This window comes from Manacus vitellinus, unplaced genomic scaffold, assembly GCF_001715985.3.
Source record: "Manacus vitellinus isolate BGI_N305 unplaced genomic scaffold, ASM171598v3 scaffold_24_pilon, whole genome shotgun sequence".
Lineage (NCBI taxonomy): Eukaryota > Metazoa > Chordata > Aves > Passeriformes > Pipridae > Manacus > Manacus vitellinus.
In genome coordinates this window covers 10,232,804-10,256,722 of record NW_021939798.1, presented here as the reverse complement: position 1 = coordinate 10,256,722, position 23,919 = coordinate 10,232,804, and the positions used below count along the sequence as shown (strand labels likewise).

The 23,919-nt window shown below is 48.8% G+C and overlaps 1 long non-coding RNA gene across 1 annotated transcript; it reads right to left on the bottom strand.

Annotated features, from left to right (window-relative positions):
• Positions 1-6,036: 6,036 nt before the first annotated feature.
• On the bottom strand, positions 6,037-19,358 carry LOC108639815. Its single transcript, XR_003212740.1, has 3 exons — positions 18,315-19,358; positions 7,881-8,099; positions 6,037-6,124 (listed from the first exon to the last, which is right to left on the bottom strand). It is a non-coding gene; the product is annotated as an uncharacterized LOC108639815 (long non-coding RNA).
• Positions 19,359-23,919: the final 4,561 nt, after the last annotated feature.

Below are 23,919 nucleotides of genomic sequence, written 5' to 3'. Positions count from 1 at the left end.
AGGGCTTGGAGCAACCTGGGATAGTGGAAAATGGTCTTGCTCACTGCAGAAGGGCTGGACTAGATGACCTTCAACAGTCCCTTTCAACCTGAACCTCTGACTCTGTGATTTTCCTCCTGTTATCCCTGTGCCCAGATCATTTGCAAAGGTTAAAACTCTCACAGAAAATATTGACTTCAATTCTCTTCATCCCAGTGGTGGCTGTGTTGCAATCACTGCTTGTGTACGTTCCCCACTCAGCTTCAAAACATATTTTGGCAGTTGGAGGACGCACATTTAGAGAGATCCTGGTTCTTTCCATCCCAGTTGCACAACAGCTCCCTTTCTACTCCTCAGCCCTGAGAAATGGGTAAGTGAAGTCATCAAACAGTTTTGTCACCTGTTCATACACTCAGCACCAGGAAATGGGAATTCTGTGCAAGGGAAAAGTTTTATTTAGTGCCCTGGGGATATCAGTGGTGCTGAGGAACTAAAGGCACAGGCCTCCTGAGATAAATACAGTTTATATGATCCATTGCTGTTAGGGGTTTTTTATCATCATCTTATGGTCTGTGCCTCTGGAGATGCTGCTGGTGATGTTGGTCCCTCTGCTGCAGTGGCTGCTGGTTTGAGTGGATTTGTGAAATACTCTGGCTTCCCTCTGCTCTGCTCTCTGTGCCTCTGCCCTTACACAGAGACCCTCCAGGAAATCTCTTCTCTTTACCACCCAGCATGATGGAACCAGGACCCTTTGGAGGTCTTTGGATGATGCAAAGACCCAAACAGCACTAAAAGGCCAGGAAAACAAGTCCTGTCTTAGAGAGAACATCTCTGGAGCTGGAAATGAGGAGTTCCTTCTGACAGCACTTGGACAGTTGTGTCTTCCAAGGAACTGCCACCAACACCCTCCCCTTCCACAGGTTTGACTGACTATTCCCCATGATACTTGACATTTTCCATTGCAGAGGAAGATGAAGCAGCAGAGCTTGCTCCATCACATCTGCACATGGAGGAGAAGGAAAAAGACCCACAGGGAGTCCCCAGAGGGGAGCAGGTTGGAGCTGGGGTTTTGCATCAGCCTGGAGGGAAGGGGGACAGGGCTTGTGGCACTGCCAGCTCTCACTGGAGATTTCCATGTCCTGGCCCATGGCCAGTGCTTGGAGAAAGGGGTTCTGTCACCAGCACAAAGCAGAGCTTAGCTGGCAACGGGGAATGAACAAAAGTTCTCAAAAAGTTCACAAGGACTTAGCTTTTCCATTGGAAAGAAAAAAAAAAAAAAGAAACAAAAAAAAAGAAAAAAGAACAAGAGAGAGATTTCCTGGAAATGAACTGACTTATTGAATACTCCCTTTGGAGTTCCACCCCTCTCCCTTCCCCTGCCCGGAGCTGAAGGGCTGCAGGAGGAAAATCATCCCCAGCAGCTGTGGTTGCTCTACCTGCTCTGGGATTGCAGGGGCTGACAGTGTCACCTCCAGCACAGAAGCAGCCCCAGAACTGCCCTGCCAGCCTGGTTATTGCCCTTGTTTGGCAGCAGAGCAAGAGCCCCCCGTGCCCTTTGCCGCTGAACCCGGAGCAGAGCGGCCGTGCCAGAGAGTGTATCCATCATCCAGCACAGAGTGGGTGAGGCAGCTCCTGCTGCAGATGCCACATGTTCCCCACAGTAACTCAGGCAATAACTTGATCTTATTAACAGGAAGATTCTTATTTAATAGATGGAATAATGCCCCCTTTATGCAGCAAAGCGACGAAGAGCACAAAGGGCCATTCACCAGCTGCCTCCAGCTCTGATCCCCAGGCACCAAATCCCAAACAGGCATCCTGACAGCAAGGAGCAGCCCAAACCTTACAGGTTACTGAGAAAAACAAGGCCAGATAGTAGTTTTTGAGTGCTAGGGACCAGGGGAGCAAGGCACATGTGTGCTCAACATTTGGGAGCTTGGGGACAGTGTGTCACCCCAAGATTTGGGGAGCAAAGCAGTACTTGAAGTTGAAAGATAGTCCCTAGGAATGGACAGGAATGGCTTTCCAGGTCTCCTCAAAACTGTGATAGAGATGGACATTGTCTAGTTCAAAGGCTAATTAAGCAACTCCCCTTTAAGTGCAAGTAAGCAAAACCAGCAAAAAAAAGTGGTATTTCTGAGAATTCCAAGGAACTTCCAAGGAAAGCGGTGACACAACTTCTGTGAGTCAAACTTCTGCAGGGTGGGGGGAGGGTACAGCTGAGAGATGACAAGCAAAGGGCTGCTGTCCTGCAGAGGAAGCCCAGAGCAGGGCTGTGAGATGGTGCCCTGCCTGCAGACACCCTGTGGGGTGAAGGAAACATCCCCCAGCCCTGAGCAGCTCCTCACAGCCCCTCCTGTACCCCCTTCCCAGCAGCAGTGGGAAGCCCCTCCTCTGGGTAGGCACCTCCAGATCTTGGAGCTTGTCTGGACAAAAAAACATCCTTTTTTTTACAGAGCAACCCAGGGGGAAAAGAAAAAACAGGAGACAGGACCAGCATCAAAGAGAAAGTTATTTGTGTGTGTTCTGGAAGGAAAGGCACCATGAATACGGAGTGTCCCCTGCCAGGATGGCAATGAGTGTCTCCAGCCAGGCTTCAAGAGGCTTCATCACAGGGCACACAGCTCCACTGGCCATGCGTGGCTGTCCCAGAGCAGAGCCAGATGTTCTTCAAGCAGAAGAAATGAGGCAAGGCAGGTGCTGGCAACCTCGGCAGCACAGGAACCCAACTCTCTTCTTCCATTCGCTTGAGACAGAAGAGGAAGTCAGAGTTGGATCCCATCTCCACACGTGGAGGGGTGAGCAGGGTGTATCAGCTCCTCCAGTGGGACCCAGCACAGCACTGGAGCACCAGGGTGTTGTAACAAGCATCACCCAGTATTTAATTTTTAAGGCCTTTCAGCCTGAATTACTGTGCACGGGGAAGCTGAGAGAGGAGGTTTTTCTTCTCTTGCACTGGTACTTCCTGATTCGACTCAGCACCTCAGAACCCTTTTGAGACTTTTCAGCTCACAATAATTCTCCTCAGCAGCAGATGGATAAAATATCAGGCAGAAGACGATGTGTGGCTGTGACAGCAGCCAAACCCAACAAAATATTTGCTTCAAAGCAGGAAGAGGGATAGCGTGTCCAGCTGGAAAAAAGCAGGAAATGGTTTTTAAAAGAGTGAAAGAAGGGGACAGAGAAGGAGATGGTTGTGTAAGACATGATGTTTCAATTAGAGCAGGCCTGAATGATAACAGAAGTTCATGAACTCGTGTTCTAGGCAAAAGGGAGGGGTTTGATTTTTTTCCTGTGCATCTTCATCCTGGCACAGGCATCAGATGGTGTTTTATGGACAGGTAAATGGATGCAGCTACAGGAAATTATAATGCCTGTAAATAGGCAGCTCTTGGAGCCTGGCCCTTGCTTTGGGCAACTTCTTTCATTCTATCTATCTATCTATCTATCTATCTATCTATCTATCTATCTATCTATCTATCTATCCATCTGTCTATTCCTCTATCTATCTATCCCTCTATCTATTTCTCTATCCCTCTATCTATCTATCCATCCATCTATGTATGTATCCATCCATCCATCTATTTATCTATCTTATCTTAATTAATTAACTAATCATAGTGCCCCAGGATGAGGGGAGGATTTGAGGCAGTGCTCAGCCTCACCTTGGGCAGCTGAGGACACCTCCTTGCTGGCACTGGCTGCTGGCACGGGCTGCAGCTTCCTCCACCCACAGATCTCAGTTTTCTTTGGCCTCATTGTGAGAAATTCATTCCTTGTTCTACATGCAAATCCTCTAAAGGGTTCTCAGGATGCTAAGTAGGAATTCAGAAAGAACAACAGAAAGAAGTAAGAGGGGATTTTTTTGTTGGTTTGTTGGTGGTGGTGGTTTTTTTTTTTTTGCTTTAATTTGAAAAATAACTGGCCTTGAAACTGCTGTTTGTTTCCCTCTGAAGACAGGAGAGAAGCCTCCTGCCAACCTCATGTCACAGGCCTACACCACATTTCACAGGGGGATCTGTGATTGACTCTCACGAGGGACTGAGAAGGAAAAACGGGCTCCGGTGAGTAAATTATTGCACAACATCCCCTACATCTGATTTCTTGCATTTGCAGAACATCTGTCCCTGTCCTGGAGCTTTCCTGGAAGATGCTGCAGCAAGTACAGGGAGAACAGATGGGGGCTGTGAGTGGGAGGGTTGGAGAGCAGCAGCTCCGTGTCCCCCTGGGCACCTTCACAGGGGTGTCCTGCACCAACCCCTCCAGCCTGAGGTGGGAGGGCAGGACATGAAGTTACTGCACCCACGAGGAAAGCTAAAAGTTGAGCTGGCTTTAAAAAGCACCTGGAGAAACCCATGCAAGGAAAAGGCACCCCTGGGGAGCTGCTAAACCCTTCCAGCTTAGGGACCCCTGAGCCGGGCAGCAGCTTGGGAAGGGACAGTGGTCACTTGTCACTTGTCCTGTCCTCCTAAAGGACCCCAAAAAGCAGCCAAAGGAGGTGCTGGGTTGCAGTTCTCTCAGGACTCCATTAACTCACTGTGAACTATTTCAGTTAACTTTGGACACATGAACCCATAAAGGAAAAACTGGGAAGAAATTTATTTCTCAGGAAATAAAAATTTATTTATTGGGAAGAAATCACTTTTTTTCTTTTGTTACAAGCTGGGTGTGGGCTAAGTGGCCTGGTCCATGTTGGCCAAGTGGCCAAGGCCAGGCTGGATGTGGCTCTGCCTGATCTAGTGGAAGGTGTCCCTGCCCATGGCAGGGGTTGGAACAAGATGATCCTTAACATCCTTTCCAACCCAAACCATTCTGGGATTCTGTTTTACCAACAATAGCAATGCACTTCAAAATATTTTTTATTTCAAGTGAAATATAGGCCATAACTTTCTTGAAGTGCAATGTTTCCAGCAGGAGGGCTGCAGGTCAAATGCTTCATTCAAAACAAACACTTCTGCTCTGCAATCATAGAATCATTAAGGCTGGAAAAGGCCTCTGAGATCACCAAGTCCAATTGTTGATGGCTGATCTCCTTCTTCTGCAGCCTCTGTTCTGCCTTTTCTAGGAAAGGAAAATTGCCATTGTTGAGGAAAACAATGCTGATTTGCCATTTCCAGGTGTCTCACCTCAGACTCAGGTGCCCACAGAGCAGGGATTAAACATGTCCTGTGGGGAAAATGCTTTTGATCCCATGTAGGAATCTGGAGATGGAGACCTGTGGATGGGATTCTCAGAGGCCACAGGACACCTTGTCCTCTCTGCTCCACGGAGCCCTCCCGGTGTTGTGCTGCTGCTGGATCTGCTTTTGCAGGACAAACCTCTGCGAGCTGCTGGCTGTTGATGTGCTACAAGCCACGAATGGAGTTCCCTCAAGGAACAGACCGCTGGGATTTGGAGCAGGGAATGAGGGCACCGGGGAGGATCAGGAGTCAGTGGAGGCTCTGCTCGTGCGGGAAGGCCACGGGGACACAGGCAGTGGGTGTCCCAACAGCTGCGTGCTCTCAAAGCAGGGCTCATTTTTGCCTTCTCTCCAAATCAAACGCGGAGTTGGTGCCTTTTTTTTTTTTTTTTTTTTTTTTGTCCGTTTGTTTTCCGTGCGTGCGGGTTTTGCACAATGGCTTTCCGAGAAAGGAGACCAGAGACCCTTTTCTCCTCTTTCCCGACGAATCCCGCCGCTCGCTTTTTGGGGGGTGCCGGGATGCGGGTCCAGCCCGGGATGCGGGTCCAGCCCGGGATGCGGGACCAGCCCGGGATGCGGGACCCGGCGCGACATCCCCGCTCGAGCTGTGCCACCTCCTGGTGACACCGGGCGGTGCACGCCCCGAGCATCCCTGCATCCCTTCCCAAAAACCGGCCACCCCACGGATTTGCATCTCTAGGGTTGTTTTGGGGGTTGTTTTGTTGGTTTTTTGGTTTTTTTTTTTCTCACATTTTACGAGCCGGATCCCTTGTTCTGCAGCTCAGCGCTGCCGTCCAAAGGCGTTGGATCCACGCCGAGGGTTCACGGATGGAAGGAGAGGTCAAAAAGCTGGATCATGGCTGATGTGGACGTGGCTGCAAAGACCTGGTCCAGGTTTGGAAGCAAATGGTTCCCGGGACTCCCCTTTGCCAAAGGGACACCTCAGGATCAAGTATATTGATGATACTGAAGAAAGAGAGAGAAAAAGTAAACAGGTGTTATTCCAATATATTCCTTTCTCTCCTCCAGGTGCCACCTTCACTGAACTGGCATGGCCATGCCAGGGGGCTTGGAACTAGATGACCCTTAAGGTCCCTTCCAACCCAAACCATTCCATGATTCTGTATGATGGAAAGGAAGCCCAGCACTTTTCTCTGCAGTTTGGGATGACAGACATCTGCAACCTTTAATCCCTGCTCAGCCAAGGTGTTTCTGGTCACCTGTGCCTCAGTGCTGCCAAATCAGACTCTCTTTTTTTACAGTCTTAACACTCCACCCTGTCCTTCAGCAGCCATAAGTCTGTGCCTCCTTTCTCCTTCAAGGGGCTGAGGATGCTCCCAGTTCAGGGTAAGGGGAAGCATTTAATTGATACGAGAAGAAAAACGAGTGTGGGCACAGATCCGAACCCAGGATTTATTTAGGAAGATTTTCTGGTTATTATCTACTTAGGAACAGAGGATTTGTCAGAACAGATCAGAGCATTTTAATCAAATCTGGCATCCTGTATCTAGCAGAGATAGTGAGAGGGTGTCCAGAGGGAAAACTCTCTTCAGCCTCTCCCAGAAGTGCAAGTACAGAGTCCAAAACTGTGGGAAGGGGAGCAGAGGCAACACTGGGTAGAATCAGAACCAGCAGCACATGTCCAGTTCCTGCCACACTGGAACCAGTAAAGGCAGCTTTATGCTGCCCTGAGCCTCAGCCTGAGCTGTCCCAGTGGAAGCAGAGGGGGTGCTCCCCTGCTGCAGGGTGGTGAGAGCTGGCCTTGGGCTACAGCACATAAACACAAATCCTTCTCCAGCTGAGCCCCAACACTGGCCACGTCCAGCTGGCTCGGCCAGAAGGACCCATCGGAGTCACATCTGGAGCCAGGCAGCACAAAATCCCCAGGCTCCACCAAGAAATACATTTTGGACATTCCCACTGGCATTCCAGTAACCATAACATCGTCTGAGACACGGAGTGCCTGGGAAATGTTTGGTTTACGAAGCAGGGCAGGAGCTGCTACAAAAACAATCCCTGTTTTTAAAAAGAAAACATTCCCTTATAAACAAGAGGAGAAAAACCATGTGTGTGTATCCAAAGGAAAGAACCCTGGGAAATGCCCTTTCCCTTGCAGGATGGGGCTCTGGCAGGGCTGTGAGATGAACAGCTCCATGGCAGAGGGTGAGGGAGCAACAGGGCCGTGGTGGCCACATGAGCCGAGCTCCTCGATGTTGCTCTCATTTATAAATAGAAAGGCAGTTCATTATTATTATTATTATTATTATTATTAGAGCTTGTTGAGTACCTAAAACCTTTCCAAAAGAGCTGCTTTCCAGTTCAAGCAGAGCCCCTGGGATCATGCCTGAAGCAAGGACATCACAAGAAGCACCTTGAGTCTTGGAGACCGATCTGGGCTGGTGTCGGAATAAAGGGCTTCCCTGGGGTTGGTGTAGTGGCACCCTAAGGACAGTCTGCCCTCACCCCACTCTGTGCACCCGTGTTTCCCATTCCTATAACAAGGCAGGGCATTAAAGAGCAACTTTTCTTGTGTTTTTTATCTCCAGCCCCTTCCCCAGGGACTCGGAGGACACAGCCAGCTCCTGCGCTGTCACACCGTCCCCAGACAGATGAGGAAGGTGTTTCCCACACCAGGTACAAGGACACATTTTCATCACATCTTCAAGCTGCCCCCAAACCTCTGTGGGCTCAGGGATGGGCACGGAAAGAGGAAGATGCACACCTGGAAAACACAGGAGGTGGGTCTGTTCTCCCGGCTCCGGCAGAAGGAACACCATCAGGAATGTCAGGGTGGCTTTGTGTGGGTGTGTCCCACATTGTCCTTCATGCCCAGCCCCTGCCACCCTTTTCCAAACTTCTCCTGACAGCAGCACACAGGACTCTCAGCCACGAGTTTCTCCTAAAATCATGGAGGATGAGCTCTTCCAATGGCATTTTTCTCCTGAAAGATGCACGTGGGCACATCATAGATTATCTTATCTTGTCTAAGCTCCTCTGTACCCCCTGACTGTAGAGCTCCTGCTTTAATATCTTATTTTTCTTGTCTGCCTCTCTGTTGAAAGCCACGTTTTTCTTTTATCTTTACATTATACCTTCCAAAATATGTTCCTTAATCCACAAAACTGCACCCAGTAATGCCCAGGGATCCAGGACTGAAAGCATTTCCCTGGCAAATGTCCTTTACAGAGCCAGCAGTGTCAGAGGGAAAGGAAAACAACACACACATGATCAATATTTTTTAAAATAGGATTTGAAAGCAAAGCATGAGAAGCCTCTATCTGGTTTTAATTTCAACGGAAAAAAATATGGCTATTAATATGTGGTCATGTCACTCCACTGTTAAGAACAAAGTGTAGATAAAACCTGCAGGCTTAATGAGGCTCAGGAAAAATCAAATTGAAAGCAAATCTTTGAAAATCTCTAGGTAATCTTTGTTCCATTTATCATGCTTTGGCAATCAGAAAGTAAAACCAGGCTTAACATAATGAGGAAAATCAAACAGGCTTCTTTTTTATTTTTTTTTATTTTTTGTATTTTTCCCTGCTGCCTTAAAATCACAGAACATCATCATCACAGAAAGGGGAAAAAAGGAAGAACTCCTGCCCTCCTGCCAGTGCACAGGGAATCTAATTGCAAAGGTTTCTTCCTGCATGTCTGAGGAGATGATGCAAGGCAGGAATTTTTTAATGACGATGTTTAAGCTCTCCCTGGCGACACAGAGCTAAAGCAGTGGTTCTCTCCTGAGCTGGCAGATGTGGAGGGAACAACGGTTGTTAACAAGCTGAAAATGTGAAAAAGCCAAAAAAAAATGACTTGCCTTGGCATCTCCACCTGGCCAGGTCAGCAGCACAGCACTGACCCTGGCCAGGCTGGGGGCAACAGTGAGTGGGTAACACTGAGGAGGAAAAACCTGTGGGTTTGGGGTGGGATGATTTCAGACCCCTGAATCTTCCAGGCACTGGAGGGGGATCATATCATGCACCCATGGAGCTGCCACGTTCCATCCTGGCCAAGCCCTGCCCCCCTTGCCCAGGCATTTTTGGGGTAGACAAGGGTGAAGCCCAAGGCATCATAGCCAGGACTCCTGGTGAGTGCTGCCCCCAGCACTGGTCATCTCTTGGCCCAGTGGAAAGGGCTGTGAGCACAGAAGGGAAGCTGCTGTTTGGGAATTAGGTCTCCAGAAGCCCCAGAAGGAACTGCTGGACTCTGGGATGGATCTTCCCAGTTCTGACACCACAGCTCCTGCAGAGCTGGAGGTGGCACAAACCCAGATGGGGTGTAGGATTCCTTTTAGCCCTGTCACCCCTTTGCCCTCACAGATTTCCCATCTAGACCCCTGAGATCTGCAAAACTGCAGCTGCAAAACAGACTCACAGCACCGTCCTCTCCACCTGCCTCCACAGTCCCACTGCTCTGTCCCATCTTTTATTCCTCTGGGATGCAAAGGGTCATGCAGGCACCACAAAGCCCTTGGGTTGGGGCTGCTAATACACCTTGCCTGGCTCCTCCTTTCCCTCTGGGGGGGGATGTTGAAGCAGAACACAATCCTGTGGCTGATCCATGGTCATGATGTCGTGGGTCAGGCAGGAGGTCCCTGTAAAGCTGGACACAAGTCACTGGGTGATCTCACCAGCTGCTGGTCTGGCCTTTTCCTCCACAGTTCCCTGATGCTCTCCTGGGAGACTAATTATGACAATCCCAAGCTGGCTAAACCTGCAGCGATGTGATCTCTGTAAGCACCACCTGACCAAAGCACATAAAAAAATAAAACAGAGATATAAAACTGCCAGATGCCCACAGAATCAAATAAAATTAGTTCAGCTCAGCCTCCCCCATCTTTCCTGGGTAATAAAACCACTCACTATGCAAATATGTAATTTCAGGTGTGTAGGAAAGCAAGTCATTGAGCTCAGGGGTTGTGTGGGGCAGTGGGAGAGCTCTGCCCAGGGAGGGGTGTTCTGGGCTCTCTCATATCATATTTATATTATTTATATGACCCATAAATAAAACAACAGCTCTCCACCAAGAGATAGGCAACAGGAGTAGATCATGAGCTTTCTTGGAGCTGTGGTGGCCTCATGCAGCAGCCAAAAGTCTTCTCCTTCCCATCCAGTGGGTACCAGAGTCAGGGGAGGTTTTTCCTTCACCAGTGCACATCCATCCTCACCCTCCTCATTCCTCACCACCTTGCAGGACTGTGGAAGGTCCAGAGCAGCTGCCAAGGGTTGATGTGCAAAATATCCTGTGTGAACCAGGCTGGTTAATGAGCATCTCTCCTGCAGGTGAAGACCTGTGATGAGAACACGCTCTGCTCCACTAATGCTGGGGACAGAACAGCCCACCGAGGAGGGAGCTGGCAGGTGAAGTGAGACAATCATCTCCCCTCAGCCGGATCGCGGTTCCAGCCAAGTTCATCTGCATTAATCTTATGCTCATTAAAATCAGTTGTTCTCTTTCTAATTCAACCAGTGCTGCCAAGCTCAAGAATTAAAAATTGATGAGCCAATGTCCCCGGAAAAAAAGGGAAAAAAAAAAAAAGAAGTAAGTTCATCCTCTCTAGAGCAGCGTGGATTTTTAAAACAATCATAAAAATTGCCTGGCTGCTCCTTTGTGCTTGATGCTTTCATGAGGGATGGGGAAATGTCCAAAAGATGAGGCTGTAACACAACTGGGTGATTCCAGAGGCTGCTGCTTCCTAGAGGCAGCCTCACAAATGGCCTCACTTATGGGGAAAACCAAAGACGGAGTCATACGGGACAGACGAGCTCTTTCAGTTCCTCTTATCCTGCCTCAAAAGCAGTGTGATTGCTGCAGTGACAGAGCCCACCCTGCAGAGCCCTGGCCAGGCTGTCCCCCGGGTTTTCCTGCAGCGAGGGCAGGAGCCTGGGAACGCTGTCAGCAGGATTTTGCAGCACACAGAACTCTTGGCCACCCCCAGAGCCACCAGAGCAGCATCAGACCTACAGCAGAGATGCAGGACCTGGTGCAAACCCAGCTCTGAGCAGTGGGAAAAGCAGAGGCACCACATCACACCAGGTCATGCTCTGGGTGGCCTCCAGCATCCACTTCACCCCTCGTGCCACCTCTGTGCCAATCCAGCTTCCCAGCACCCATCCAGTTATTCCTGCCCTTGAAGCCTCCGTGGATAACGAGGACTGCCCAGGGTGCAGAGCAGCACCCAGGAGGAACATGTGAGTTAACAGGAAAAGTAAATAATGACTTTCTAATTGTGTGTGTGTGTGAGTGACAGACTCGACATGATTTCTGGTGTGTTCCTAATTAAGGTCATCGATGACAATAGCTGGGGAGCTGCAGACAAAGGCACTAAACACCATTTATTGGAAGCAGACAAGAACTTGGAAAGGGCTCTCCCATAGCCAAAACTAATATTTCACAGAGAGCCAGAGCCTTCCCAGCCCACGAAAACACCCACAGTCTGCACTGGCCTTTGCTGACCCAGGCTGGAGTGATTATGCTGAGTTGTCTGGGTCTCTCTCCACAAAAGCTGACATTTTTCCCCATAAAAAAAAAGCACCATGTTTACAAAGTAAAGCTCAAGTAGGAAAACACTGAGTCCAACCCTGGGAATAGGTCAGGATTAACTCCTCTAGAGCCCAGCAGAGTTTGTTTCCTGAAGAAGAAGGAGTGTAAGTAAAGGTGGGTTGTCAGTTATCACAGTTATTTATAGCAGGCATTAATTTCCTTCACGATCTGGATAAATACCCATTAGCTTTTGAGGTGATGAATCAAGTATTAATTAACCTGCCAGGGGAAAAAAAATAATGTGGATATTAATGTTTTAAAGGGAAGCTTCCAGCTGAGAAAAACAACAGAAGAGAATTAGTCTGAACTTTTCAAGTAAAACTTTATTTTATTAGAAAGGAGCAATGGGCAAAGAATGAACCTTGGCCCTCAGATCCCACCTTCCCTCTGTCCCACTCAGGGATCAGCTGAGCCAGCTCTCCAGTTCCTGTGGAGATAGTGGGGCTCAGCTTGAAGAAATAAAAAATTAAGAAAGAAAAGAGAAATATTTCTGAAGAACGAGACTGTTTTCTAAGCAAAAATGCCAAAATGAGATGTGACACCAAACTGGACAGCAAAAAGAACCCAATTTCCTGGTGGCACCAATACAAGACCTGCAAGACCACCACACCATCCAGCTCCCTGGGACAGCCTGGCTGCATTCCTCCTCCTCCCTGCAGAGCAGGGCAGCTTCCAAGGGACGTAAATCAGAAGTTTGGATGATTATTTTGCAAACTGAGACACAGCCCTCCTGCAGTGAAGGGGAGCATGGTGCTCAATGAAGCACAAAATATCCTAGATTAGATGTGGACTTCAGGATCACCCTCCTTTGCCTGTGCTCCATCCCCACAAACCTTAAATCTTTAACACCTTCAAGATCTTCCTTAATTATTTTTTTTATATATGGTGTGGGGGGGAAAGCATATGCAGCCAGCCTGTTCCTGCCCATTTTTAGCTTTTTCTTTCCCTCTGCATATTTCCCAGCTCTCTACCCACACATACCCACACTACAGACAAACCATCCTAAAAAAAAAAATTGAAAGAGGTCTAAAAAAACAACAGCAATCCAGGGTGTCATCAACTTCCAGAAATGAAAACTGGCTTGTGAAACCACAACCTCTTTCTGTTGTTGTTGTTATTTTTTATATGGGGATTTTTTTTTTTTTTACAGTCTTTTACGATCTTGTTTTAAAAAATGGCATGAATTTGCTCCTTCCTTACCCTGCTCAACCCTCTCTCTCTCTCTTTCTCTCTCTCTCTCTCCCCAGCTATATTCAGAAAGCATTTCTCGCCAGCCTTGCTCATCTCACATTTCAGGGTAGAGCAAATGTTTGTGCACCGAGGGGGGGCAGGGATGATGAGTCAATTAGACACCTAATAAAAATGTGATTTAGAAAATTCCCTTCCCGGCTGTGAGCGTGGCAGTCACCAACCAGCCCGCCCAGCGCCCCCCTTGCAGGCAGAGAATGGTTCCCTACGGTGAAACCTCTCTCAGCCTGCATTAAATGTCATGTAGGATGAGGCATCTGCCACTGAATGTGAGAGACACCATCACAGCTTAATAAATCACGCTGCCAGAAGGACTTTTGTGCCATCACCACTGCTCTTTTAACCAGCCAGCCTTCCCCCTCCGTATGCTCCCGTTCATCATCGTGCCCTGCAGCCCTCACGTGTTCCAGCTGATTAACTCCTCCTGGAAAAGGCAGCCAAGCTAAGCTCCCTGAGCCCTCTGGTCCTGCAGCCACCTCTTCTGTTGTTGCCATCACTCCAGCCACGACTTTCCGAGCCTCCAAGGAAAGCCCAAGGGATGGACCATTTGTCATCCATGTGCCACTTATGATCCTGACAGCACCCACCACTGCCTCTTCCAGGCACGCACTAAATTGGAGGGTGGATGGGAGGGATGGTGCCTATTCCTTCTCCTTGCAGATGGCCAGGCCACAAAGCACCCAAGCAGAGCCACATCCTTCCTTCCAACCTCCTCTCCTTGGACCGGACCCAAACCACTCACCAGTGGAGACGTGTTGGACCTGCACGTCCTCCCACGGTGCATAACCTTCTCTTACAGTCCACAACACTCTCTCCTAGTGCCCCCACCCTGGCAACACCTCGAAATGTGCTCATTTCCCATGCATGAAGTGCAATCTGAGCAGTTTTAGCATTTTAGGTTAGATTTTGGTTCCGTGGGACTGGTCGGGTTTAGACGAGGAAATGTTCAAAAGCCTCCCCGAGCTTTGGCGCGTCTGAGCAGCATCACTTTGAGCAGAACACAGCACTGCAATATTCATGCCACCAGAAACCAGTTCCATATTAAAAAAGGGCTGAATTTTTAAAAATGTGACAGTAAAACCAGCCGTTTCATAACCAACACCCCTGCAGGATGCAACCCAGCTGGATGGATGTCACAAAGGAGCACAAAGGCATTTCTGGGGCTGCACCAGCCCCCTGTGAAACCTGCCCCAGCCACACTCACCAGCAACTACTGGGGCCAGTAGCCAGCAGGACTGGGATGAGGACTGGTCTGGCTGTGCTGATCATAGTCTGGAGTAACCAAAATCACAGAGGAGTGGAAGGCCATAGGATCATGGAATGCTCGTTTCCATCAACAGCTTTACACCCTTCCCACAATGGAGCTGGTGGTTTCCTTTGTAGGACAAATGATTTTGTTGCACCAGGAGGGCCCCTGTTTCATCTTGCTCTGGATAAATACGCCCAGTTTTGTGGCTGGGTAAAGTAACTAAACTCATTATTCAATCAAACTTGCCTGGATTTTTATTTTCCTTTTCCCCAGTGATCCCAGGGGACACCAGGAGGGGTCCAGGCAGGAGAAGGCTCTGAGAGGGCAGCAAACTGTGGCCAGAGGGCTCCAGACCCCAGACAGGATAAAGTTCCTGGATTCAGTGGCAATGCCAGGAAAACAGAACAGGGAGAGCATGAGCCAGGTAAGGATTTATCAGCCATCCCAGAATAATGCATGTATTTTCCAGTAGACAAGTCCCCTCCTTTCCCCAGCAGAGTCCAGCCCATGGGAGTGCTAGAACAGATATAAAACCCAGGCTTCTGGCTGCTTGCTGGAGATAGCACATCCCAGAGTAGCCAAATGCAGGGGAAGGAAGGATTCTGCCCTTGGATCCGTCCTTTGCAGCCATGAAAACAAGTTAATGTTGGTGCAATTAGAGAGTGACCATTATTTGCCATTGAGCTTCATAAAAACGTGAGGAAAGATGTATGCATTTTAATTAAGTTCTGGGAGAAAAAAATGTATACCTGGCTAGACTGCAGAGAGATGAACTCATTACTTCATCCATGTCTCAGGCTGCTGCCTATTTTCCCCTGCAACAGAACGATCAGCCTGGGCTGCAGATAGGGACTTTAAAAAGCAAATAATCCTCCTGAAAGAGCCAGGCCAGCACTCTGCAATTCCTGAATCCCTGAACTGGGAGTCTTCATACAGCCACATTTCTAGTGAGACCCCTGGGCAAGCACTCAGAAAGCCAAAGGGGGGATCTCCCCAAATCGGGGTGGCAGGAGGGGGTCACTGATGGAGCTCACTATGGATTTTTCCAGCAGCCAGACGGCTCCTGCAGCTGCCAGACTTTTCCATGGACTGGATTTGCCCAGGTCTGATTTTCTGCTACAGGACCAGCCCAGGCCTGAGCTGCCCTTTTCATCTCAGGAATGCACAGCTGCAAAAGTGAGGTCGAGGTTCCTCTTGCAGGACGTGGCTCCAGGAGTGGGGATTTTGTGCCCAAGCCGTTGGGGCCACGCTGGGATCACATTTGTGCTCGGGCTGCACACGATGGGAGGGATGGGCAGGTGGGGGGTGCAGACACCCAGCTGTCCCTGATTTAAAAAAAAAACCAGCAAAACCCATCCAGTGCTCGAACAGCGAAGTAAAACAAGTCAAACAACCTAAACCCTCATCCAGAAAGTTTTTAGGGCATAAAGAAAGAAAGAGCAATCAACATCAGCCTCCTCTCCCCCGAGAGCCAGCTGAGCAACCTTCCATGCTGGAAAACACTCAGGCAGAACTCCTGTGAAAGGCACTGCTCCTCTAACAGTCACATTTGGTGTCTCTGGGCTTTATAAAGACTCAAAAATCTGTTTGCTGCTATTGCTCCTTGTATGATGAGACCAGAGCAGGCAGATCTCACGCTTTGAGGTGCCAGTCAATAGTCTCAAGTGTTGGGTGGAAATCCCATGTTCCCCTTGCTGGCATCACACAGCCAGACCCACCAAGACCCCTCCCTGTGGAAGTCAGTGAAACACATCTATATCCTTGGAGTTAAGCATTTATTTAAGTGTTCTGCCAGAGTTTTGTGGAGCGAGGCAAAAAGGTGGCCAACGGTGCCACAGCCTGGGGCAAAACCCCTCCACTTCACAAAGAGCTGACAAAACTGGGCAGCATCTGGTCTCTACCAGTGACATGGCCTTTGCAGGAAGGGAGTTGAAACAGTTCCTAGAAGCTGCAAGACCCGGGACCACAGCTCTGAGAGCTGCTGGCACGTCAAAGCCGCGGAGCTTCAGGCTTGCCTCGCACGGACAAGGCTCCCTTGCCTTCCCCATCCCGCTGGGAAGAGCTTGGCTCCAGCCCCAGAGGGCTGACCACAAACCCCATCTGCATGAATGTGTTTGTTAAGACACTCATTCACGCTGTAGCCACGGCGCTGGCTGGAAGGACATACATCAGGCTTTTTGTCAAACAAAACCCATTCCAGCTGTCTGGGAGGACGAGGAAATCTGCCCTTGCGCTGCTTTGAAGGGTTTACAGTTCACTGCAGCACTTTATAGCTGCAGTTGTTTCCATAACCAAGTCCAAGAGAGCCTGTGAACAGGAAGGAATTAGGCACTCATGCAAAGACCATTAAAGTCAGGGGGAATCTTTCCATTGACTTGAGAGGGTTTGGCTCCCAGCCCTGGATATCAGGGTCTGCTGTGAGGGATTTAGAGCAGGAAATGGGAGCAGGACTTTGCAGGTTTTCTCAGCATTTGTTGTGGAGTTTAGCACAGGAGCTCCCTGGGCCCGTTTCCCTGCATGTAAACTAAGGAGTGAGTGCTCATCCGAGGTGCAAGGCCCTCAATGACACTTCCCAAGGAGTGCCTTCCCAGGAACCCAAAACTGCCAGCACATGAACCACAACACACTCGGGGAAACTTCAGGCTCTTTTAAAATACACCTGAGACTCTGATTGCCTGCTAAGAGGAGCAGTGGTGCTTCTCTGGGCTTGCAGGAAGAGAACTGGTCAGGTGAGTTCAGGGCAGGGCTGTGCCAAGTGTCTGCAAGTCAGGGTGGAAGGCACTGGCACCTGGGAGATGCTGGGTCATTTTCTGCCTCAACCACCTCATTATTCCTGGAGGAATAATGAAGGACATTTCTCCACTCCAGGTGCCATGGGAAAGGTCACACCACAACCCCAGAGGGAGTGAAATGAGGAGGTTTTGAGCCTGGCCAGCACTGCATTCCCATCATCCCAGGCTGTGGGTTCACAGGAGGCAGCATCCAGTGGTTAGAGTTGTCCTTCCTGCTCCTCATGGGCAGCATGTGCCTGGGAGAGCAGCAAGGCTGCAAAGAATGAGTTATTCAAACCACAGGCTTAGGAAAACCTCTGTCTCCTGGCAGATGTTCATTGCTTGGGCTGGGTTTGGAAAAATAGAGGTGACCAAGCCCTGCTTCAGCCTTCAGTGGGAAACAGAGAGACAAGAGTAGCTCAGCTGTGAGAAACTTGATCCCAGAAAGAGGAGAAAGGAGGGTGGAGAAGGAAATGCATCCTAAACCAAAACCAACTCGGTGACCCGAACGAGCTCTAATGGAGCCAGAGGGAACAGAAACACCGAAAAACCAGATGGATTGTGGTGGCTGCAGCCTCACACAGCCAGCAGGACAGGCTTCCCATGTCCAACAGGACAGGCTTCCCATGCCCAACAGGCCAGGCTTCGGGCAGTGAGTGTCACCTTTCCAAGATGACAAGAGTGATGTGCCAACCCAAATATCATCTCTGTGGAGTGCTGGTGTCCAGGTTTCCCGTGCAGGAACATCCATCCCCACACCTGGAATCCCCCATCAGCCCGGAGGCAGACGCGGCCGCCTCACCACGGGAAGTCAGGTGGGGCTTTTTTGCTTCCAGGGGGATGTGGTTTTAGGAAATGAGCTTTGCTACCACCTGCTGCAAGTTCACTGGTTTAGAGGGACAGGCTGCCAAATTCGGCAGGAACTGGGGTCTCATTAACATGACTGAGGCTTTGGCAGTGGGAAGCTCCTCCGCTTCCATTTACAGGACGCGCCGAGGCCGTGGCAGGAGTTCAAGGCACCGCTGCATTAGGGAGTCTAGACAGAGCCCTGCAAGCCTGGAGAATCCCTCTTCCCTGCCCTCCTGTGCTATTCAACACCCAGCAGCATTCCTCAGGCAGGAGGGATGCAGGGAAGTATTTCATTCCCTCCTTCAAACAGACTCTTCTGCATCACTGTGCCCCTCCAAAAACCTCCTCCTCCAAAGCTCTGCCTGGAGAACAGGAGGTTGCCAGCCTTGCTGCACATTCCAGCATGAACCCTTGTTTGACCAAACCCTGCCAGGCTGCTCAGAGGAAGAGAACAAAAATTTTAAAAACTGCCTAAACCTCATGTTTTTATTCCTACCTGGAATGAAAACAGCAGCTTTGGAGCAATTCTTGAAATATCTGCTTTTAGCTGGATTTATTCCTCCTTTTTCTTCACTCTGAGCTGAGCAGGGAAACCCACCTGCTGAGACTCCTCTGCCCCCAGAGACCTGCAGGCAGTGCCCAAGCAGCTGTGCTCACTGATACCTGCCACCACCCTCAGAGGGAGCAGGAGACCTCCTGAACCTAAACCAAACATTAAAACAGAATTAATTTTAATTCATCGGAAGACTTCTGTTGTGCTAAATGGATTTTCATGGGCTGAGGAGAAACTTGAGCTGGGAGAGCGTTCCAGAATCTCCTGCAAGACAACCTGGGGGAAGGCTGGGGGAAACTGGGCAGCATTTTCCTACCCATTGTCAGAAACTGGGATGAAATCTGGGCAACGTCTCCCCACCTCCAACTGCTCACCCTGCAGCAGGTCTGGTGGCAAGGACTCAGTCATTCAGCAGCAATTCAAAGCAAGAAAAATAGGATCCAATGATGCTTTAGAATTTCCAGGCTGCCTCTTGCCTGCACAGAGAGCACATCCACGCTCTCCTAAGTGGATTGACAAGAGCTCTGAATCAGTATTAACACATGCCAGATGCTGGGGAATCATCTCCCACTCACAGCAATTACGAGGATGTCCCAGAATCCAATAAAGCAACTGAGAAGATGAGCATCTGGTGGTGGTTGTGGGGCTCCGCCACAGCGAGATAAATCTGTGTAATAAAGAGGTGTGATTTTCCTTCCCTTGAGTCAGATGGCATTTGGCACTGGAGGTGTGTGATTCCTCCTCCCTGTGGTGGCTCTCCTCGGGAGGAGATGAGCAGAGCATCCCTCCTCCAGCAGGGATGAGGAGCTGCTCCCCTCATCCTGCTTTTTCTCTGCTGATACCAGGGATCACATGCTGACCCCCCAAACCCCATCAGCATCCCCCAGCCAAAATTCTTCAGAGGGAACCATGAAAATCAACTCTTCACACCATCAAAGAGCATCTCCAGCCTGAGAAACCACCAGGTGAGACCTTCTCCCTCTCCCTGATCTTGTTCACTCCATGCTCCAGCCATGGCAAAACTCCTCAGCTCCAGATAAGAGAATCATGGAATCATGGAATGGCCTGGGTTGGGAGGGACCTTAAAGCCCACCCAGTCCCACCCCCTGCCATGGGCAGGGACACCTTCCACTAGCCCAGGTTGCTCCAAGGCCCGTCCAACCTGGCCTTGGACACTTCCAGGGATGGAGCAGCCACAGCTTCTCTGGGCAACCTGTGCCAGGGCCTCCCCACCCTCACAGGGAGGAATTTCTTCTTCATATCCCATCTAACCCTGCTCTCTTTCAATTTGAACCCATCCCTACCACTACAGCTCCTGATACAGAGTCCTCATAGCTCTCCACACAACCTTCTCTTCTCCAAAGAATCCGCAACATATTCAGATTTAGAAGCCACACAAAGTGGTGAATCAGTGAAGGCTTCTCCCTACATAAACCAGCCAAAAAATATTCCCAGTGCAGAGGGAACACTGTGGATGACACAACAGTGATCCCATCTAGCACAAACACGGGCGACCATGCTGCTGAACAGCGCCTTGAAAATGAGGATTCCTGGAAGAAAGAGCCAGCACATTTTATTCGTGGGAAAGGCAGCAGAGCTGAGCTCCATTTAATGGAGGGAAGAAGATAAAAGTAATCCCCAAGCATCTGAAAATGCAGGCTCTGTGTTGGGATAGACTTCAGCACATCCTCATGCAGTAAATGCCAGGGATGTTTCTCTCGGCGTGGGCAGCAGTTCTAGGACTGTTTGGTTTTAAGATCAGAAGCAGCCATTAAAGCATCTCCTGTGAGCTTCTCTTCACCACAAGCCAAAATGTTTCATCCAATAACTGAAGAGGGCTGAAGGTTTGATAACTTAGAGCCGTTTGCAACGAGTGACACAGCACAGGCCAGGGCCAGCTGAGCTCCAGCCGCTCCTGCCTCCAGGGCCCTTCTCCCTCCTTAATTCATTCCCTGCCCTCACAGACAATTTTTACTCCCATTTTCCTTCCCAGAGCTTTCTCAGACAACATGGAGAAAATGAGCTGAGGGAGAACAGCACGAAGCAAAGTCTGAGCAAACGTGGGGGACCCTCAGTGCCAGCAAACATCACCCACCTGGGACCACGTGCTCACCTCTGGAGCATCCTCCAGGCTCCCAAACCTCCCACCCTGCTGAAATCCTCCTACCAGGAAGACTTCCAAAAGACCTCCAGACTCAGTGGTCCTTGAAGAATATGCTCCTTCTTTTCATTTCATTTTCCTTCGGGCTTTTCCTAAAGAAGAGCTTTTTAATCCACATAATTTCCTACAAACATCTGAAAAACAAACACGACCGGAATCTGTTGTAGCAGCAGCATCCATTTAAAAAGCATTGAGCGGCCCCAAAGTCACCCAATATACTTACAGTGTCACAATGTTAACACTGAAATAATTTTACAAGTCGATTTTTATGTAAATTGGTGCTCACTGTTTACTTCTGCTAAGATTAAAATGCTTGGCATCAGCTCCGGGTTTTCAGGACTGTGGATTCAATTTGCAGGGGGCACCTGGGAGAGAGGGGGGATGGTTTTTTTTTCCTGGGGAATAATAGTGCTTGTTTGAAACATCTTAAAGGCTGTGAAACCATCATTCTGGATCCTGGCTTGTGAGAAAGCCGAAGTTTTTAAAACAAAATTACATTTGGAGTCAAACTCACCTTTTATTCCTTTTTAAAAGATGCTGCTTTTCTTCTTAAACCTTTAACTTTGACCCTTTTGTGTTTGAGATCTTCCTGTTTCTGTGTCCCCAGTACCTGGGCTGAGTTCCCCTTCTATCACTTGGGATCTTAGCACAGAATTACAACTATATCAACTCCATCAAACATACTTTTAATGTCCCCACTAGGGGACTTTAAAAATGAGCTTTAAAGTACGAATTTAATGACTTAGGATAAAATTTAGTTCATATGCAGTATTTGACTCTAAAAGCTCATGTAAATATTTAATCAATTCATGCACCAAGTCCCCTTGCAGGGAACACAGTTAAGATATTTTGGCTCCCATTTTTTTGGGAGGTAGATCTGTGATAGAGCTTTCCTAAGGGTTAGTCAAAGTGCTGCCAGCAACACCAACTGCAAGGCTGTGCAGAGAAAGGTGCTGGTTTGGGGGGCCAAAAAGGTCCCAGTCACAGAAGCCCAGGGCCAAGTCACACAGGAACCCTCAGTTTAACTAAACCCAACCATTTCACCTGGTTTAGGGACTCTACACCATTTAATAAACTACTTTTTCATAGAATCACAGAAATATTTAGGTTGGAAAAGACCTCCAAGACCATCAAATCCAGCTTTTGACCAATCCCCACCCTGTCCTCCAGTCCAGAGCACTGAGTGCCACGTCCAGTCATTCCCTGAACACCTCCAGGGGTGGGGACTCCACCACCTCCCTGGGCAGCCCATTCCAGTGCTTAACCATCCTTTCAGTGAAGAAATTCCTCCTGATGTCCAACCTGAACCTCCCCTGATGCAGCTTGAGGTCATTTCCTCTTACCCTGTCGTTCTAATGTGCCTTTCTGCACTGTAACTCTTCTGTCTTTAATAACAAAAAATACCCTGCTGATGTGAGCAAAAATGAATGAATTCCCAGCCTCCTACTCCAGCCATCTTCAGCCCTTCCTCCTCACCATCACCCAAATTCCAACAGGCTCCTAAACAACAACATGGATGTGGCCAAACCCAGAGTTATTTTTGCATTGCTAATGCCTGTGCCAGCACCCAGAATAACATCCAGAATATAACAGGAGAAGGCAGAGGCCAGACAAAAGAAAGAATCAGTTGTCACCTTATTTTCAAGGACATTTTGCACTTATGCTTCCCTTACTTAACTGTGCCTCCAGTAAAGCTAAACATTGCCACACCAGCAAAAAAACCCAGCCCTGAGGAGATCTGGATACTTGAGGATCTCATAAAATGACAGCAAGCTCAGCTATAATTATTGCCCTGTAATCTGCATGTCATGAATAAGTTGGTAATTCAGCAATAGCTGCAATCACTGCACACAGTTATTTGCTCCTTGCATTGAACTAAAGTGGAGGGGAAGATGGACAACAATTGAGTCCTGTGTAAATATTCATTTTTCAACCCTTTTTGGTCAACAGACCCTTAACATTTTTATTGTGGAGGCCCCACACAACAAAAGGAGGGAAGGAGTGCAGGGTCTTGCCTCCCTGAGCTGTTGTCTGCACACCCCAAAACCACCCATCAGCCTCAGTGTGAGCTGAGGGCTGGGAAGAAAGGTGGATAATTTGGAAAAGGGAAAAAAAAATAATCTTTAACCACAACTAAAATTGAGGCTTTTCTCTTGCTGTTCTTTGAGCCATTTGGTTCAAAGATGTTTTTAACAGCCTTCAGAGTGTGGGAGTCAGAGCCAGCAGGGCACCCACACCATGGCCAAGGGGAAAACTTGCTGTTCTGATCTCATTTTGAGTACATGGACTAAATGTTCATGTTTTGTGCACGGAAAAATACTGAAAAAGTTGATTTTGAAACCACAAGTAGCCCCATCTGCCCACACAGTGAATGGATGGAGTTCCACCAGTGCCAGGGTGCAGAAGGAAAACAAACACCTCTTGTACCTCCCAGATCTGATGGAGGAGGTCGTTGCTTTGAGCTATCCAACATATTTTTGCACATCAGGTTTGCTCCATGACTTATTTTTGACAAAACAAGTCAGGTTATCTCTGCAGCCAAACTCAGCTCTAGAAATGCTTGAGCCATTGGGACCTTCACAGAAGTGAGTTTGCTGTAGGGTGACAGACAGACCCAGGGGAACATCTGGAGCAGCAGAAAGCAAAGGGACAATTTCAGCAGCTTGCAGGAACAGCTGGGGCTTCTCTCACTGCCAATTAAACAGTTTCCATGGCAGTTTCTTATACAGATTAACCATCCCCACACATCAACGTGGCTCTGCAGTTCCACCAGCCAGGACACAAGGAATGAGAGCTCCACAGCCTTTTGCTTCCCACTGCCACAGAAAACCAACTGCCAAGGGCAGGAAGAACCTTATATATAAAATAATCACCTCTGTGGTTATTGCACACAGCAGATGAACAAATCTGGTTCATTAGCATTTGCCTCTGGATGAGCAACAAAGGCAAAGGAACAAAACACCCCAAGGACAAGCACAAACCCCCCCAAAAGAGCCCTTGTGTTACACTCAGTAGCTCACTGGAGAAATGTGATACCATAGAAATGCTTTGGCTCCAGCTGAATCCATGTGTGAACACGAATTAAGTGGAATAATTCACTGTGCACTGACTTTCACCACAGGCTCTAAGATTCAAATCCATGTTCTTTCCAAATTGCTGTAATTTCCAGCCCATCTCCTGTGATGAGGTACATACAGCCAGCCTGAAATCCCCCCCTGGCACTTTAATAAAGAGTTTAACCTGAGATATAAATTACTAAGAATTTAAATGTGTGCTCAGGAAGATCTATTTCTGCTGCAGGAACTTGGGCTAAAATTGGCATCAGCTCCCTCCAAGGTTTTCTCCACGGAGCACACTGGGCTTGGATGGAGAAGTCCACCTGTGTCC